The sequence below is a fragment of the Talpa occidentalis genome, unplaced genomic scaffold (assembly GCF_014898055.3).
Source record: "Talpa occidentalis isolate TD23 unplaced genomic scaffold, MPIMG_talOcc4v2.1, whole genome shotgun sequence".
Classification (NCBI taxonomy): Eukaryota; Metazoa; Chordata; class Mammalia; order Eulipotyphla; family Talpidae; genus Talpa; species Talpa occidentalis.
The window spans coordinates 74,579,272-74,597,928 of record NW_026555331.1 but is presented as its reverse complement, the minus strand read 5'-3'; the positions used below and the strand labels follow the sequence as shown (position 1 = coordinate 74,597,928).

At 39.9% G+C, this 18,657-nt stretch overlaps 1 protein-coding gene across 8 annotated transcripts in view; it reads left to right on the top strand.

Annotated features, from left to right (window-relative positions):
• HECW1 (HECT, C2 and WW domain containing E3 ubiquitin protein ligase 1) overlaps positions 1-18,657 on the top strand; it is a 544,009-nt gene that overhangs the window by 76,931 nt on the left and 448,421 nt on the right. The window contains exon 1 of one of the 8 annotated variants that reach the window (XM_054692289.1): positions 3,047-3,138. The exons of 5 other annotated variants lie outside the window; for them this stretch is intronic. The gene's annotated coding sequence lies outside the window, so the exon portion shown is untranslated. Of the gene's footprint in view, positions 1-3,046; positions 3,139-5,739; positions 5,798-17,926; positions 17,945-18,657 lie in introns of those variants that run through there. 2 more of the 8 variants (XM_054692291.1, XM_054692295.1) reach the window with 2 other exon arrangements.

Below are 18,657 nucleotides of genomic sequence, written 5' to 3'. Positions count from 1 at the left end.
TGTTTCCTGGAGACAGCAGAAGGATGGATTTTGTTTTTTAATCCATCGTGCTTCCCTGTGTCTTTTTATTGATGAGTTTAATCCAGTTACATTTAGAATTAATATTGATATGTTGGCATCTATGTTTGCCCTTTTGTTTGTTTTTTTTTTTTTTTTTGTGTGTGTGTGTGATTTTATTCCTCTCTTTATTCTGTTCTTCTTGATCATTCCTCTGTTAGTTTTGGCTTTAGGACTTCCTGTAGAAATTTTTTGGAGTGGGGTTTTAGTTGTAATGAATTTTTGGAGTTTCTGTTTGCCTGAGGAGGTCCATATTTTTTCTTCATAGAGGAAGGAGAGGTTTGCAGTGTGATGTCTTCTTGGTTGGGATTTGCTGTCTTGAAATTTGTTGAATATGTTACTCCATTCTCTTCTTGCCCTTAGTGTTTCTTCAGAGAAGTCTGAGGTTAACCTGATTGATTTTCCCTTTTAAGTTATCTTTTTCTTCCCCCTTGCCAGTTTCATTATTTTTTCTTTGTCTTGGACTCTTGCAAGCTTTACTATTATGTCTTGCTATAGTTTTCTTTTCATTGTGGTAATTGGGTATTCTCACTTCTTGTGTGTCTATATTTTTCTCCTTTTTCATGTTTGGGACGTTTTCTTCAATTAATTCCTTGAATAATTTCTCAGATCCTTTGTCTCTCTCCTCACCTTCTGGAATGCCTATAACTCTTATATTTCCTCTTTTTATGGAGTCTAATAATTGTCCAAGGGTATTCTCATTCTTCTTCCTTTGCACTTTTCTTGCTTTTTCTCTTTTTGTTCTTTTTATTTCTGTACCTTCAAGAATATTGATCTGTTCTTCCATTTTCTCGGTTCTGTTTTCAATGCTTTCCCCAGAGCTCTTTGTCTCCTCCAGTAATCTTTCAGTCTCCTCCGTTTCTTTTATTTCCTTTCTTAAGGTCTCATTTTCGTTCTCCAGTTCATTGTTTGTCTCATGTCATTATACTTTTTATTCATGATGATTATTAATTTCTTCCTGACAGACAAAAGTTCTTCCACGTCATTATTGTTGAGTTCTGGTGACTGATTTTCTTTTTGTGGTGTGTCCTTCTCCTGCAGTCTTGCTTGGTTATTTGTATTTTTCCTTATCCCTGCTGTTTGCTTTCTAATTCGTTCTGTGCATTGGGACGTTCTGCCACTGGTGCTGGTGGGCATCTCTTTGGATTGCTCATTCAGGGGTGTTGGAAACTGTTTACTAGACTCCGAACAGCACTGGTAGGCCAAAACTCCAACAGGGTGTTGATGCTGTGGCTGTGTTGCTGGGCACTGTCTCTTACAGGTCCCTCCCTCTTTATTTTCTCAATTCCAGTAGGGAATCAGTTAATTGGTGATTTTGCTCTGGTCACTAGGTGGCGCTGGAGACATGTACTTGCTGACCTGTGGACCTGTGCTTTTCCCCTGTAGTTCTCTGAGAAACCGAGGGGGAGTAGGGGAGCACCTTGACACAGGGGCTATGCTCAGGCTGGGTGCTGTACCTGTCCCATGTTCACCAGGTGCTGTGTCTGTAGCTGTGTGGATCCAGTGCCCTGAATTCTGCATTCTAGTTCTCAATCTCAGGGTCTCAGATCCAAAATGACTGCTGTCACCCTGTACAGTGCCCATTGTTATGGCATGTCCTAAGCCCTGAATCCTGTGCCTGGCTCTCAGTTCCAGAATGGGGTCTTGCTCCACACCATGTTTCCCTTCTTACCCCCATTTGCATGGCCCACCCCCTCTCAGAGCTTGAGGGTGTTTTTGGAAACCCTGGCTTCCAACTATTAGGAAGTTGGTGATTTTGTTCTGATCACTAGGTGGCACCAGACATCTTTCCTAGTATCCTTCCAGAGCTGTCTGTGCCTTTTCCCCATGGATCTCCAGGGAACTGAGTGGGGGTGGTGTGGAATGGCTCAATGGCGTGGGGTGCTGTGTCTTCTCTGTGCCACGTGTTGTATTTCTTGCCCCAGGTCTCAGTTCCATTCCGAAACCCAAAGATCCGGAACGTGGGCAGTAGCCCAGTTCAGTGTCTGCAGAAATGGCGCCTTTTGCACCCCACTCCTGTGCCAGAAAGCCTGGTTTTTGAATACTCAGTGAGGGTCATTGACCTCAGTGATGGTTCCCAAGCATCTACCCATGAACCCAGGTTGCAGGCGAGGGGTTCCTGAGCAGCCGTGATCCACATATGCTTTTTGAGTATGTATGCTTTTCGAGCATGTGTGCTTTTCCACACAAGCTTACTGGCTGGCCATGGGCTATTTGTAGGTCTCTCCGCGGAGTCCTTATCTTCCTCTAATGGCACCTGGAGCTGTTTGCTCACCTCCGTGGCGATTACCCCACGGTTCTCCACAGTTCCATTTGCGGTGCCTGCAATAATTCCTTTCCCCTCACAGTCCTGCTTGATCTGTAGTTTGTTGTTGTTTTATTTCTGTTGGTCAGCATGTACCAGCTTTGTGGGTGGGGGAGGGTAGCAGGGTTCTGTGCTTTCCTCTCTTTTAGTCCTCTTTTATGGCAACTTTCCTCTTTGGGCAGTTTGCCAGAATCACCTGTTTATCTTCTGTGTCCTGGTTTTCACAGGGACCTGACACTTTTCCTCCCTATTAACTTTTTTTTTTTTTTTTTTTTAATGGGAGGACTTACTCACAGCACCTCCTGCCGCCATGTTGATCTCTTCTCTCTGGAGTTCTTTTGTGGTCTCTCAGCTGCTTTCCACTGCACTCTGCCGCTCAATTCTCTGCCTCCTTGCTCTGGTCTCTGCTCATTGCACCTCTGTGTCACCGCCCTTATGTGCTCAGCCTCTTGGCTCAGGTGTGCCCACTTACTCATGCCACACCACACTCCACACCACACATCCACCATCCGGCACACATGTAAGACCACAGGTGTTGATCACTGATGCTAATGGCAGGAGGGCAGAAAAAAACTGATAACTTCCATTTACCCTACAGTGATGAAGAGGGACTTTGTGAATATCCAGAGCAAAGCAAAGCTTGTGGTGTCTACACAATGGAGGGAGGACACCTGGAAGCTGAACTCTGTGTGGAGGGGACATTTCATATTATAAGAAAAATAGGACCAGCCAGCATTGTCATCTTTATATTTCCCAAGGTGGATTTGCGACTCAAGGTACAAAATTGTTAAGGTTTCCATTTAATTCACAATCACACTTTCTGAGGTTTTTTTTCCCTGCACAAAATGTCCAAAGAAATACAACAGTTTTCTTAAATGCTCAGTGTAGGGTAAGTGATGATTGGTCAGACTTTTACAAATAGCCTCTGTGGCTATCAACTGCAGCCTTGATCGTGCTCATGCAGGAGGTGCTTGGGAGCATGGGTTCAGGGTACGCATGCCTAACGGTGGACACCTGGAGTATGGTGTGGGCACACCTGGGCCTGTAAGTGGGCATATCTGGGCCTGTAGTCTGAACACACAGGGCGGCATAACAGAGAGGATGGCTGCTGCAGAGGATAGCAGAGAATGGCTAAGAAAGGAGGACCAGGAGAGAATGCCTTAGAGAGCTCAAAGACAAAGAGTAAAGATCCTGCTGGGGGCTGGGAAGCCTGTCAGTACCCCCTGCCTGTTCTTCACATGGTTGCCACTAGACTAGGCTACAGAATCTTAGAGAATTTGCCTTTGATGCCGTATGTCTAGACATAGATTGCTGTCCCAGAATCACAAATTATACTCACTTCACTTGCACCATAATTTTCTTGGTTCTTTAAATATATTTGGATGTTTAGATGTTTCCTTTTATATTCTAATATTAAATATTAATTTGTACACCTTTAGTGGCAATAATTTAGCATAGATACTTCTTTCCATTGATTTCCATGACTGTGATTGTTTAGTTAAAGGTAAGAGTAGCTTTTAAAAGCTCTTGAAAAATTATGGTTAAAGAAAAAGCTATGAACCAGCTGGAGTTATCAAAGAAAAACAAAGCTGGACACTATTAGAAAGTAGTGAGATAGACTCTATTCAGTACTATAGAGGTAGGGGAGGGATCTCTGTAATCTGAGTTCAATTTTACCAAAATAAGAGGTAGGAGACCTTTTAAACACTGGAGTATGCTGAAAGAAAGGTGATAAAAAATGTTGATTTGTCCTGTGGTTTATTAATGTGTGCTTATCTGGAGGAGAAACAATTTTCTCATTTGTTGATGAAAGGAGATAGTTTTGCAAATAAGTGGAAAGTACCCACTGCAGTTAGGCTCTTACCCTCCCACAGAGCTGAAAGTCTGCATTTAAAAAAGATGGCTCAGAGTCCTTGAGGGAATGGTAACAGATGATTTGCATCTCAAAAGGAAAGGGAAAGGATTTCTAATTGCAAGTTTTCTGAAAGTGAATGTTTCAAGGAAAAAGGGGCCAAGGCCTTGTCAAAGCCAGAGTTTGACAATAAAATATTTGTTTTGACAACAAACAACAAGTTCTTTTAGAAGCACTGGATTTATTTCAGGCAGATGTTTTAAGGGAGATTGGATTTAATCATCCCATGGATAAGGGTTTGCCCTAACAGACACTATGCTAGTATTTTTTTCAAGTCTCTTGTGGGTTATGTGGAGTGGTGGTGGTAGAAAGTTGTTTGTGCTGACAGTTGCTCCTCTTTAGGCAAAGGCTAATACCTGAGGAGTGGGCTCAGGACCCTAACTAACAGTTTGGTCAAGGAGAGCCTTTGGCAGGGTGCAGCCTGTTAAAACAATGCCAGGGATGATATGCAAGTTGTATACTGCCCAACTCTTGGGGTGCCATTGACTTCACAGCCCATGTGAATGACTGTCTATCCTTAGGTTGTACAGTGCACAGTCTGATGGCCACATATACATCTGCTGAGACCACATCTGTTCCAGCTATCCCCACCTGCAATCTACTAGTCCCTCACTCTCACTCCAAGGGGCTGGACTGTTATATTGCTTGTAATTCACATTTCTGGGTTGGTGAATCCATGCACAGGGCATAGCAGAACCCAACTTCCTTCCACCCTGACCTTTGGTCCTCCAGGAAAAAGATCTTTATTTACATCCCCCCATTATTTATGTTGCGCTTTCTTCTCCCGGGAGATATTGTCTGAGTATAGCTGGGCTCTTTCCAGCTGTCATGCCCCCCTGCAGTGGGGATAGCAATTAAAGGACATGGAGAACACATGGGTTGCTTCATCTAGCTAAGCCTCTGCCAGAAACACTTAAAGAAAGTGATTTAAGTGTTCCATTGGGAACCCACATCAGTGTCTGCAGTAGAAACAAAAGAGCTTCTGGGAGGCACTGACACTTCTATCAAACAAGAGTGGTAGTCAGAGGAAGCAAAAAAAGAGCTGTGGAGCCCTGAAAAAGTAATTTTCACAGAGTTTCTCAGACTGTTTTTCTGCAGTGACCTTCCAGCACAGGTGGCCTAGTAGACAACATGTAACCTTGAGATGCAGTAAATAATATGTAACTTTGATGTATAGTTCGCATGCAGGAAAATGTACTTCTATAAACTAGGCTTAAAATTGGCCCTGTGCCACCTTGGTATAAATCATATAAAATATAATAGGGTTTCTGGGGAAGGGACCACCCCTGATGGGCTAGGTCTACTGTTGCAGCCGGAGCCCAGGGGGGCTGCTGCTACTGCCGCTGTTGCTGATGCTGCTGGTGATGCTGCCAGGGCCAAGGTGCCAAGGGCGAGTTCAGTGGGCCGAGAGAACCCAAGGGGGCTTGAGGGACCACAAGGAGCCTTCCCACACTGAAGCCGAGAAGGGGCTGCCACCACCCAAGCCACTAGTCCAGGCTGCTTCTGCCAGACCAGCCAGACAGGTAACACTTTTGCTACCTGTGTATCTGTAATAGAGATAGATGTGTTCCTGGCCCCACATATGGGCTTTGTGACCTATTTTCCTATCTTCCGCCATTGAGAACTGGACAAGCTTGTAGCTGAGGCCCTATAAGTGCAAAGCGGGGAGGGCAGATTCAAAAGGCCTTACCTGCTTTTCTTGGTCTTTTTTTCCTCTGCATTTTATTGCCTCAGTCATACTTTCTCTATAGCTTTATCCTCTCACCCCAATCTCCTGCTAACTAGGATGTATTCTATGTCAGTTCTTTTAATGGTTAACTTCAAATGATTAATGATACTTAACCTTACAAATGTGAAGACAAATTAATCTCTCTATTGTCCTCTAACTAATACAGGGCAGCAAGGGGCACTAAAATTGGCCCAGGACACTGGCCAAGTATTGTATCGGTCACTGTCTGAGTTCTTCATCCATGCACACAATTGCAATTGCAATTACTCAGGTTCAGAGATCAACAACAATGAGATTTATTTAACAAACCAGGGAAAAACAAAGAATTACTGAGGCCAAAAATGGCTGTTTACTTCACCCAAAGCAGTGTCCAGTGTTTCAAAGTCCTAAACACAAATGCTCCCAAAGAAGGCATCTTCCTGCCACTGAGGGCTAGGATTCAACTCATGAAGAAACAGAAGACACAACAGGAGATGCTCACCAGAGCTGTTGAGATGCTCCAGAGCAGCACCAGACAAGTGACACTCAAAACAGCAGCTACAAAGGCCAAAGCACTCAATAAACGGCCACACTCATTCAGCTCAGTGAGGTACCCAGCTCCGGGTCTTCCACTTCCCTGCCAGGCTGTAACAGCAGCAAAGCATGGAACAGTTTTAGTCACTTGGCTTCCTGCAAAGCCTCCAAACTTTTCCTCTCTGAGGTTGGCTGCTGGAGACCTCTCCAGATCCTTCTGAGGCCCCACCAGCTCCTTCTGAGGCCCACAACAGCTTTCTGGAAGATCAGTGTGGTGGGGGCAGAAATGGCTGACCACTGAATCGCTGAAGATCTGAAAATGCTGAAATCCTGAAAGCTGAATGTCGGAATGCTGAATCCCTAACACTGAATGGCAGGGGCTGCTTCTGCACTCCCTCCTGTTTCTTAGAGTCTCCACCCCAAACGTGATACTTAGTTCGCATTTTCCCTGGGGCTATCTATCTTCACAAACACCCCCTCCAGAAGCACCATCTATAACAGTCTTTGGCTTCAGCCACATCACTGCTTACATAACAACACCAGGCCTTAATGTGCCCAGCTTCCCTCCTCTGCCACTTGCTTTTATCTTCTTGTCATGATGAACTTTCAAGTCTCATCATTTGTCATCATTTTTGCAGTTAGTCCACATCTACATGAACCATTGTTTTCCAGTCTCTTGTCTTTGTATGGCATCTTAAATCCAACTTCTAGATTTAATATCCTGTGTGCTAAAATAATCTTCAAGCTGTTTAGAGTGGGAAAATCTCTGAGTCTTTGTTATATCTGAAAGTTAACCTCACTCTTTCATTATGAATCTGTGAAGTATATAATTCCAGGCTGGCTGTTCTATTTTCCCTTGGCACATTGAATATACTGTTACATTGCTTTGGAACAGTGTACATTTTGTCTAATTGCCATTACTTTTTAAAAATCTTCCCTTCTCGGAATTTTTGAAATTTTCCTCTTTTTAAGTTATGCAGATTTACAGTACTGTATTTATGTAGATTTGCTTAGTTTATTCTGATTGGGACTTACTGTGCTGCCTCAATTTTAGAAATTTCATCACTTGCCACATCTGGGAGTTTTATCACCATTTCTTCAAATATCACCCTTCTCCCATTTTCTCTGTGCTAAGGTTCTGGAATTCCTGTTAACATATAATGAACATTTTCACTTTGCCTCCATAATAATGAAACTCTCCAATTTTCCAGATATTTTATGCTAGTGCAGTACTTGAGGTGATTTTATCATAGTTTCCTTCCAATAGACTAATCCTCTGAGATCTGTTCTCTGACTTATTCATTCATTTCTCTATTTCAATGTCTAGATATTTTATATGTAGATTTCTTTTTATATTTTGTAAATCTAACTTTTTTTCCCCCATAGGGTCCAACTATCTTATGATTTGTACATTCCTTTGTCTCTGAATAATTTCAGGTGCCATTTTTTTCTTTGTTTTTTTCCTATTTATTTTTATTATTTTTTTGTTAAATATTATTTGATTCCCCCCACCCCCTCAGATTGAGTCCCTATAGAATTTCCTTCCCCACGGCACCTATGAACCATCACCCCAGTCCCCTGTGCTTCTCCCTTACTCCCTATCATCCCTCTCCCTCCTCCTCCCCTACAGTATGTCTCTGATTTATAATTATCTGTTTTTGCTTTGTTGTGTTTTGTACTGTTATTATTATTATTTTTACACTGATGTCTTATTTGGTTCCCCTATTTTCCTGCTATAAGTTAAGCCATCCGATATTTTTCTTTTTCATTCTGGCTTATATCACTGAGCATAATTCCTTCTAGCTCCATCCATGTTGCTGAGAATGGCATGAGTTTATCTTTTTTGATTGCTGGATAATATTCCATTGTGTATATATACCACATCTTCTTGATTCAGTCGTCTATTTTTGGGCATCTGGGTTGTTTCCAGGTTTTACCTATTGTAAATATTGCTGCAATAAACATAGGTGTATAGGTGGTCTTTTGAATCAATGTTTTTGTGTTCTTTGGGGAGATCCCAGGAGTGGAATTGCTGGGTCATATGGGAGCTCCGTTTTCAGTAGACTGAGGAACCTCCAGACAGCTTTCCATAGTGGCTGGACCAATTTACACTCCCACCAGCAATGTAGGAGAGTTCCTTTTTCACCACATCCTCACCAACATTTGTTGATGCTTGTTTTTTTGATATGTGCCATGCTTACTTGTGTAAGGTGGTATCTCAGTGTGGTTTTGATTTGCATTTCCCTGATGATAAGGGATGTTGAACATTTTTTCATATGCCTGTTGTCCATTTGCATTCCCTCTTTGGAGAAATGTCTTTGAAGTTCTTTTGCCCATTTCTTGACTGGATTGTTTATTTTGTTTTTGTTGAGTCGTGTGAGTTCTTTGTATGTTTTTGTGATCAGTCCCTTATCAGTTGAATGGAGTGCAAAGACTTTTTCCTAATTAGTGGGGTGTCTCTCTGTTTTGGTTAATGTCTCTTTGGCTGTACAGAAGCTTTTCAGTTTGATGTAATCCCAGGTGTTTGTCTTTGCCTTCACTATCACTGCTTTGGGTGATGAGTCTTTAAAGATGTTATTGCAATGTATGTCTTGTAGTGTTTTCCCTATATTTTCTTCTATATATTTTATGGCTTCAGGTCTTATGTCCAGTTCTTTTATCCATTTTGAGTTGATTTTTGTGCACAGTGAGAGGTAGTGGTCTAGTTTCACTTTGTTACATGTAGAGGTGCAGTTCTCCTAGCACAATTTATTAAACAAACTATCTGTGTTCCATTGCATATTCTTTGCTCCTTTTTCAAAGATTAGTTGTTCATATAAGTGTGGCTTTATTTCTGGGCTCTCTATTCGGTTCCATTGGTCCATGTGTCTGTTTTTGTGTCAGTACTAAACTGTTTAATTATTATGGCTTTGTAGTATAGGTTGAAGTTTGAAAGTGTGATACCTCCTTTTTCCTTTGTTTTCATCAGTAGGGATTTGGCTATTTGTGGTGTTTTTGTTTTTGGGTTTTTTTTTTTTTTTTTTGTGGTTCCATATGAATTTCATCAGTATTCTATTTCTTTGAAGAATGTCATTGAGATTTTTATTGGAATAATGTTGAATCTGTATAGTTAGTGCTATTGGTAGGTTGGACATTTTAATAATGTTAATTCTTCCAATCCATGAGCAGGGGATGTCTTTCTATTTCTTCGTGTCTTCTTCTATTTCTTTTAATAGTGTTTCATAGTTTTCTTTGTATAGGTCTTTTACCTCCTTGCTGGTTTATTCCCAAGTATTTGATTTTTTTGTTTGTTTGTTTCAATTATGAAAGGGATGTTTTTTCTTGATTTCTTCTTCTTCAAATTGATTGTTTGTGTATAGGAAGGCTTCTGATTTTTGTGTGTTGATTTTGTATCCTGCTACTTTACTGAACTGGTTGATTATTTTGAGTAGGTTTTTCTGTGGAGTTTTTAGGGTTCTCTATATATATTATCATCATATCGTCTGCAAATAGTGATAGTTTTACTTCTTCTTTCCCTATCTGGATTCCTAGTATTTATTTTTCTTGTCTTATTGCCCTGGCTAGGACCTCCAGTATTATGTTGAAGAGCAGTGGTGAGAGAGGTCCTTGTCTTGTTCCTGATGTTAAAGGAAAGGCCTTCAACTTTTTGTCATTGAAAATAACATTGGCAGTGGGTTTATCGTATATGGCTTTTATCATGTTAAGGTATGTTCCTCCTATCCCAAGAATTTCAAGGGCCTTCATCATAAATGGATGCTGGACTTTGTCGAATGCTTTCTCAGCATCTGTTGATATGATCATATGGTTTCTCTTTTTCTTTTTGTTGATATGTTGGATTACACTGATCTATTGTTGTATGTAGAACCATCCTTGTGCCCCTGGGATGAATCCTACTTGATCGTGGTATACTATCCCTTTGATGCATTGTTGGATTCTGTTGGCAAGGATCTTGTTGAGTATTTTTGCATCAGTGTTCATTAGGGAGATTGGCCTGTAATTTTCTTTTTTTGTGCTCTCTTTGTTTTGGGTATTAGTGTAATGCTGGCTTTGTAGAACATATTTGTAGTATTTCTTCTTTTTCAATTTTTTGAAAGATTTGTGAAGGATAGGCACTAATTCACTGCTGAACATTTGGTAGAATTCACTTGTGAAGCCGTCTGGGCCTGGGCTTTTGTTTATGCGGAGTGCTTTGATTACTGCCTCAATTTCACTGCTTGTAATATGTCTGTCTAGTTTTTCTATTTCTTCTTTGTCCAGCCTTGGATGATTATATCATTCTAGGAATTTGTCCATCTCTTCTAGGTTGCTGAATTTGTTTGTCTGTAAGTGTTCATAGTAATCTCTGATTATTCCTTTGATTTCTATTGAGTCTATTGTGATTCCTTCTCTTTCATTTACAATCCTATTTATATGTGTTTTCTCCCATTTTTTCTTTGTGAGCCTTGCTAGAGGTTTGTCTATTTTGTTTATTTTTTCAAAGAACCTTCTTTTGGTTTTATTGATCTTTTGGATTGTTTTTTCTAATTTCCATTTCGTTTATTTCTGCTTTGATTTTTATTGTTTTCTTTCTTCTACTAGCTTTAGGGCTTTTTTGTTGTTCTTTTTCTAGCTCTGAGATGTGAGATTAGGTTGTTTCTTTGAGTTCTTTGTTGTTTGTTGATGTGAACCTCTATTGCTCCATATTTTCCTCTTATTACTGCTTTTGCTGTATCCCATACATTCTGGAAAGTGGTGTCCTCCTTGTCGTTCAACTCAAAGTATTTTTTAATTTCTTATTTGCTCTCCTCATTATTCCAGTGGTCTTCCAGTGGTGTGTACTTCAATCTCCATGAAATGGGAGGGTTCTTTGTTTTCTTTTCATGATTTATTTCTAGCTTGATGCCTTTATGATCAGAGAAGATAGTTGGAATGATTTTGATCTTCATGTATCTGTTGATGTTTGTCTTGTGGCCCAGTATGTGATTGATTCTGGAGAATGATCCATGTGTGCTTGAAAAAAATGTGTACTCGGATTTTTTTGGGTGCAGTGTCCTGTAGATGTCTGTTAAGTCCATGAGTTCTGTGTCTTTATTTAGGGCTCTAGTGTCTTTGTTTATTTTTTGTCTCTTTGGTGTGTCCATTGGTGAGAGTGGGGTGTTGAAGTCTCCCACTACATATGTATTTTCCTTAATGTCTGTTTTCAGACATTACATTGTCTAATATATTTTGGTGCCCCTTCATTTGGTGAGTATATGTTGAAGAGTGTTATATCTTCCTGATGTATTGTGCCCTTGATCGTTATGTAGTTTCCATCTATGTCTCCTCTACTTTCTTTAATTGGAAGTCTGTTTCATCTGATACAAGTATAGCTGTTCCTGCCTTCTTTTTTGGTCCATTTTCTTGTAGGATTGTTTTCCAACCTTTTACTTTCAGTCTATGTTTATCTTTTGTGGTTAAATGTGTTTCCTGGGGACAGCAGACGTCTGGATTTTGTGTTTTAATCCTTCATGCTGCTGTGTCTTTTTATTTTTTTTTTTTATTTTTTTTTTTTTTATTTATTTTTTTTTTTTTGTTTGTTTGTTTTGTTTTTATTTTATTTATTTGTTTGTTTTGTTTATACAAGCACTGGGTACAGTCAGAAGCGCGGGAGGGTGAGAGAATTCACCAGAGCCAGAGCGGGGAGCAGAGCAGGCAGAAGGACCGAAGCACACTGCTGAGGGGAGCAGCGGGCGGCAGGAGAGGTCTGCGCGCCATGTGGGACCTCTCCAGTGGCCGGGGAGCAGCCGGGATCGAACCGGCGCTGCAGAGGCCGCGGGCAGCTTTGCAACCCAGCGCTCAACCGCTGCGCCATGTGTCTTTTTATTGATGAGTTTAATCCATTTACATTTAGAGTTAATATTGATATGTTGGCATCTGTATTTGCCAGTTTTTTTTTTTGTCTTTTTTGTGATTTTATTCCTCACTTTATTCTGTTCTTCTTGTTCATTCCTCTGTTGGTTTTGGCTTAAGGACTTCTTATAGAATTTTTGAGTAAGGGGTTAATTGTAATGAATTTCTGGAGTTTCTGTTTGTCTGAGAAGGTCTATATTTTTTCTTCATAGAGGAAGGAGAGTTTTGCAGCTTAAAGTATTCTTGGTTGACATTTGTTGTGTTGAAGTTTGCTGAATATGTTACTCCATTCTCTTCTTGTCTGTCATGTTTCTTCAGAGAAATCTAAAGTTAACCTAATTGGTTTTCCCTTATAAGTTATCTATTTCTTCCCCCTTGCCAGTTTCATTATTTTTTCTTTGTCTTGGACTCTTGAAAGCTTTACTATTAGGTGTCTTGCTGTAGTTTTCTTTTCATTGTGGTAATTGGGAGTTGTTCTCGCTTCTTGTATGTCTATATTCATCTCTTTTTTCATGCTTGGGATGTTTCTTCAATTATCTCCTTGAACAATTTCTCAGTTCCTTTGTCTCCTCACTTTCTGGAATGCCTATAATTCTTACATTTCCTCTCATCATGGAGTCTGACAATTGTCTAAGAGTCTCCTCATACTTCTTCATTTGCACTTCTCTCTCCTTTTCTCTGTTGGCTCTTTTTGTTTCTGTATCTTTAATAGTACTGATCCATTCTTCCATTTTATCCATTCTGTTTTCATTGCTTTTCCCAGAGTCCTTTATCTCCTCCAGTAATCTTTTCCTCTTCTGCATTTCTTTTCTTTCCTTTCTTAAGGTCTCAATTTCGTTCTTCAGTTCAGTGATTCTTAGTTTGAAATCATTTTTTCCTTTTTGTTTTCTTTCTGCTTTTTAATCATGATGATTATTAATTCTCTATCTGATAGGCAGAGAAGTTCTTCCATGTCATTGTTGAGCTCTGGTGACTGTGTTTCTTTTTGTAGTGTGTCCTTCTCCTGTGGGCTTGCTTGGTTATTTATATTTTTCCTTCTCCTTGTTGTTTGCTTTCTAACTAGTTCTATGCATTGGTACATTGTAACACTGGTGTTGGCCGGCATCTCTTTGGAGTGCTCCTTTAGGGGTGTTCGAAACTGTTTACCAGACTGAGACCCGCACTGGCAGGCCAAAACTCCACCAGGGTATTGATGCTGTGTCCCTTCCTCTGTATTTACTCAGTTCCAAGAGGGAGTCAGCTAGTTGGTGATTTTGTTCTGGTCACAAGGTGGCGCCAGGGACTGGTACTTGCTGACCTGTGCTTTTTCCCAGTGGTTCTCTGAGAAATGGAGGAGGGAGTGAAGGGGAGCACCTTAACACAGGGGCTCTTATTCCAGCTGGGTGCTGTGTCTGCCCCGTGTTCACCTGGTGCTGTGCCCGCAGCTGTATGGATCCGGTGCCCTGAATTCTGCACTCTAGGTCTCAGTTCCAGGGCTATCAAATCCAAAATGCTGCCTGTCACCCTGTGCAGTGTCAACTGCTGTGAGGCATCCCACACCCAGGATCGTGTGCCTGGCTCTCAGTTCTAGAATGGGGTCTTGCTCCACGCCTTATTTCCCTTCTTACCCCCTTTGTGTGACCCACCCTCTCTCAGAGCCTGAGGGTGTTTTTGGGATCCCTGGTTTTTAACTATCAGGATGTTGGTGATTTTTTTGTGGTCTCTAGGTTGCGCCAGAGATCTTTCATAGTGTTCTTCCAGAACTGTTTTTTTCCCCTGTGGGTCAGGGGAACAGAGTGGGGGTGGTGTGGGGCACCTAGATGGTGTGGGGGTGTTGTGTCTGCCCTGTGCCCCATCCCCCATCATGGGGATCACAAGCCCCAAATTTCATGCCCTGGGTCTCAGTTCCAAAGCCCTCAGATCTAGGACACAGGCTGTAGCCCAGTTCAGTGTCTGCAGAAATGAGGTGCCATATTTTTTTACAGATTTATTTATTTTTATGCAAGAGCTGGGGCACAGGCCAGTGGTGCAAGAGGGTGAGAGGATTCACCAGAGACAGAGCAGGGAGCAGAACAGGCAGACTACCAAAGTACATTGCTGAGGGGAGCAGTGGGCGCAACAGGAGAGGTTTGCCACATCAGGTGCCATTCTTAATTTAAAGCTTCTTTTAGATTGTTTTAGTCCTTTTGGTTATTAGGATTCAAATGCTCCCATTTTTTAACCTACCAGCTGTCAGTCATGGTGGTTTCTCCTCACTGCCCATGGTTGCAGTCATGGCAGACTCTGGCGGGATGGTTTATGTGAGTGAGAGGAATGGGGGACAGCAGTGAATCTTCAAATGCTGACAGGAAAGAGCTGAAGTGAAAGGAAGCTGGACTTTCAGGAGAGTAAAGGGGTAATTAATAGAGCAGTCACAGAAAAGGACCAGGCCCTGGTGTTCTTAGCCTTGGTGTGATCTGATAAACACAGCTCCACTGTGTCTCCTTTTAGGTGATGATGGATTGGATGTGTCAGAGGGAGAATGTTACCTGAAGAAATAGTGCCACAGCTCTGACTGGTTCTTTGCCAAAAAGGATTGGCAGAATTGAGAGAGATTTGAAATCACTCTCTTTGACTTACTATTTGATGGGACTGGCAGTTTGGGGCCTGCCTGTAATCAGCCACCTGATATGGGCCTTTCTTTATCAAAGGACCCCTGCAACCTAAGGAACTGCCTGGATTAGTAGGCCTTGGTACTCAAAGTATCTTTAATTGGAGGATTTCTATGGAAGTTGATGTGTCTTTTGTGGAGATGGGTCCTCATATTATATACTGTGATAGGATGTGTTTTAGTCAGGTTGTGTTGTTGTAACAATACATAGAAGACTAGGTGACTTAAACAATAGACTGTATTTCTCATAGTCCTGGAGGCTGGAAAGTCCAAGGTCAAGATCAGTATGCCAGCTGATTAAGTTCCTAGTTAGATGCCCTTTCTTGCTTTGAAAAAGGCTACATTCTTGCTGTGTCCAAGCAGCGGGTTGGGGTGGAGGGAACAGAGAGAGAGAGAAAGAAAACTGATTTTTTCTTATAAGTGTACTAATCCTTCATCCCATCACACAGGCCCTCCCCATCCCATCACACAGACCCTCCCATGTGGCCTCATCCATAGAGTTTTGGGATAGAAAGATTCTGTGTTCAGGGAACTCAGTCTCATGAGATATGGATCTCAAACTGGGAGCATGACTCTGAAATAAAAGACTTTCTAAGAGGTCCTCAAGCAGAGATATTTTATAAAATTCTGTTCTTAAGCCCTCAACTTCTATCTATTCTTTTCCAAATGTATGTTTATAATAACTCTTCACAAAAGGGGACATTTCTCTCGCCAATCTCACATCTTACCCTGCTGCATTCCCTTCTGGGGTTTAAAATGTAAAGGCATCAACAAAGAGAATATTTTTTAAAATAATAAATCAAGACATCATAAACTCTTGGAGTTTCTCCTCTGTTCCTGTTTTCTACATTCTGTTAAGAGTGAAGTATGGTATTGGGAAGAGGATGTTTTGCCTAGCTTGGTTAGGATATCCTGAGTTCATCAGACACATGGTATGTTTAGGAAAGACCGGTTTCATCTTAATGTCTTTGCCTCTGCCATTCCCTGCCTTTTGTGAAATTTCTTAAGGAAGACTTACTGGAGAGCAAAGCAAAGCACATTTCTGTATGAAATAATGAATACTGAAAACAGGCCCATCCATGTTTTAAATGTAGCAATTCTTTAGGCATAAGGAATCCTTATTGCTTACCTCCAGGATTGGTCATTGATTCTTTTTTTTTTTTTAAGATTTATTTATTTATTCATTTATTTATACAAGCACTGGGTACAGTCAGAAGCGCGGGAGGGTGAGAGAATTCACCAGAGCCAGAGCGGGGAGCAGAGCAGGCAGAAGGACCGAAGTACACTGCTGAGGGGAGCAGCGAGCGGCAGGCAGGAAAGGTCTGCGCTCCATGTGGGACCCTCCTCCGGTGGCCAGGGAGCAGCCGGGGATCGAACCGGCGCTGCAGAGGCTGTGGGCAGCTTTGCAACCCAGCGCTCAACCGCTGTGCCACCAGGGAGTCCCTCATTGATTCTTATAAATGTAATTAAGATGTTTCCGGAACCATCAGCATTTTCAAGGCTATTAAATAAAATATATGAATAAAACTTATCCAATTTCTCTCACATTAGCACAGCTATGAATTAAGATAGTTTTTCAAATAATATGAATTCATTATACTCATTTGCCATGTTATAAAATGTTTAATATTTTCTTCCTACTACTATCAATTCAAAATAAAATATGCTAGTTGCTGGCTGGTTATGTTTAACAATATATTCTCTTCAATTTTTAAAAAAAGATAAAAAATTTTTGATAACTGATCAAAATTATTTGAGTTATTTCTGATTTTTATACATAAGAATCATTTAATTGTCCTTCAAAATCAAATCATGTACACACAATTTCAGAATGTCAAGTCTATTACATGCTCCTCTCTTCTCAAATAACTGGTATTTTTGGCTATGAACTACATAGTAGTAGAACAAATTAAGTAATGAGAACGATTTACTATCTTGTTTATATAACTATCTTTAAAGAGGATAAACATATTAGATATATATTATTTTAATTTTAATGGAATGTTTTTAATTATTTAAGTTAAAAATTGCATCTTTCATTGCATTTTTCTAGTCATATTTCTAGTCATATTTATTGTCCTTTGAAAGTACATTAACACATTTAGTTGAATTTAAAAATGAGATCAGACGTTTTTTCTGACATCAAGTCTGATTTGGCTAATTGGTTTGATAGGGAGAACTGGCTTTACCAGTCATATTACATGGTAAATATTTCTCATAGATAGAATGGTTAAATCTGTAACTCCAAAAATATAATGAATTATTTTTATCATATAGAAAATATTCTTTCTTTTTTTTATTTTTTAAACATCCTTGCTTATTTTTTCACAATGTAGAGTTTCTCCCTATATATATTTTTAAAGTGTGCTCTATTTAAAGAGAATATATTTAAAGGTGAGAATATATTTAAAGCATGAGCTAATGTAAAAATCATTTCATTAAAAATGTTGTATTGGAAAAAGTGCAATGAAATTAATAATACATCAATATTCTCAATTTTTCATGAGTTAATACCTCTACATACCTCTAAGTGAAAGAGTAGTATTAATAATACTATAAATCTTGCAATGTTTTTTTATATATTTCCCAGAAAGTGAGTTACTGATGATGGGTAAAAAGTCCTTTCCAAGTCAGCTGTTTTGCAGTTTTTTAGTTTCACCAAGCTGAAGTAGGACGTCATTGAGCTGCGGGCTTTTTATTATCAATAATGATTTTGATGATGAATTAACTATGGGCTTTAGGGAATATGTATTATTATAAAATATTGTCTACTGAACTACTTATTTGCATAACCAACATATGCTATTACCTAATTCTAGACTACTCTTACTAGCAAGGAACAGCATTTACTTAGAATCCTGAATCATTCTAGCAATGTCATACTCGTTGTGGATACATGAGCTACTGGGAGAGGAGCAGCTTTATTAAGAGGTGCATTTCTTAACATTTTTTCTTAGTAATGTTTTAAATTATATTTGTAACATTTATTTTGTTTGGGTCAATTGTATACTAACTATAATAATTTTAATAATCATTGACTACCCGAGGTAAAAGCAATAGTGTAATATTTAGAGCTGAGGATCATAGGACCTTTAAAAACTTAAGCATGCATCTGTATGTGCATTTTGTGACAGAAAAAAATACTAAATAACCATGTTCACCTCATGTTGGGGAAATGGAATGGCAATGTGAGTGTAATAAGAGTAACAAAAGGTATAGCATTTCTGTATATTGTGACATCAAATAAGTGTGTTATGTATGATAAGAGAGATGTAGCAATTTTATTTTAAAATGTTAACATTTACTATATACCAGAAATAGCAATCTTTGCTGTGATTTAAATTTTTCATGAAAATGTTTCTATTTCAATTTAAAAATGAATATATGGTTACACTACTTTAAAAAAAATGTTTCGTGATTAGGCCAAACAACACAAAATTACTGTAATAGAGCAGACATAAAAATAGAACAATTATGTTTCCGTTACGGTAAATATAAGTATGTAGCACCTATCTTAGCCAGCTAGGTAAGTGAAAGTTTCCTGGAGTTACTAACATCTGAGCTGGAACTAGACAAAGGAGGAAGGAAACAGCCTAAGCAGGACCCAGGGCAGGAAGAAGGAAAGTAGGACAGGAGAAGCAGAT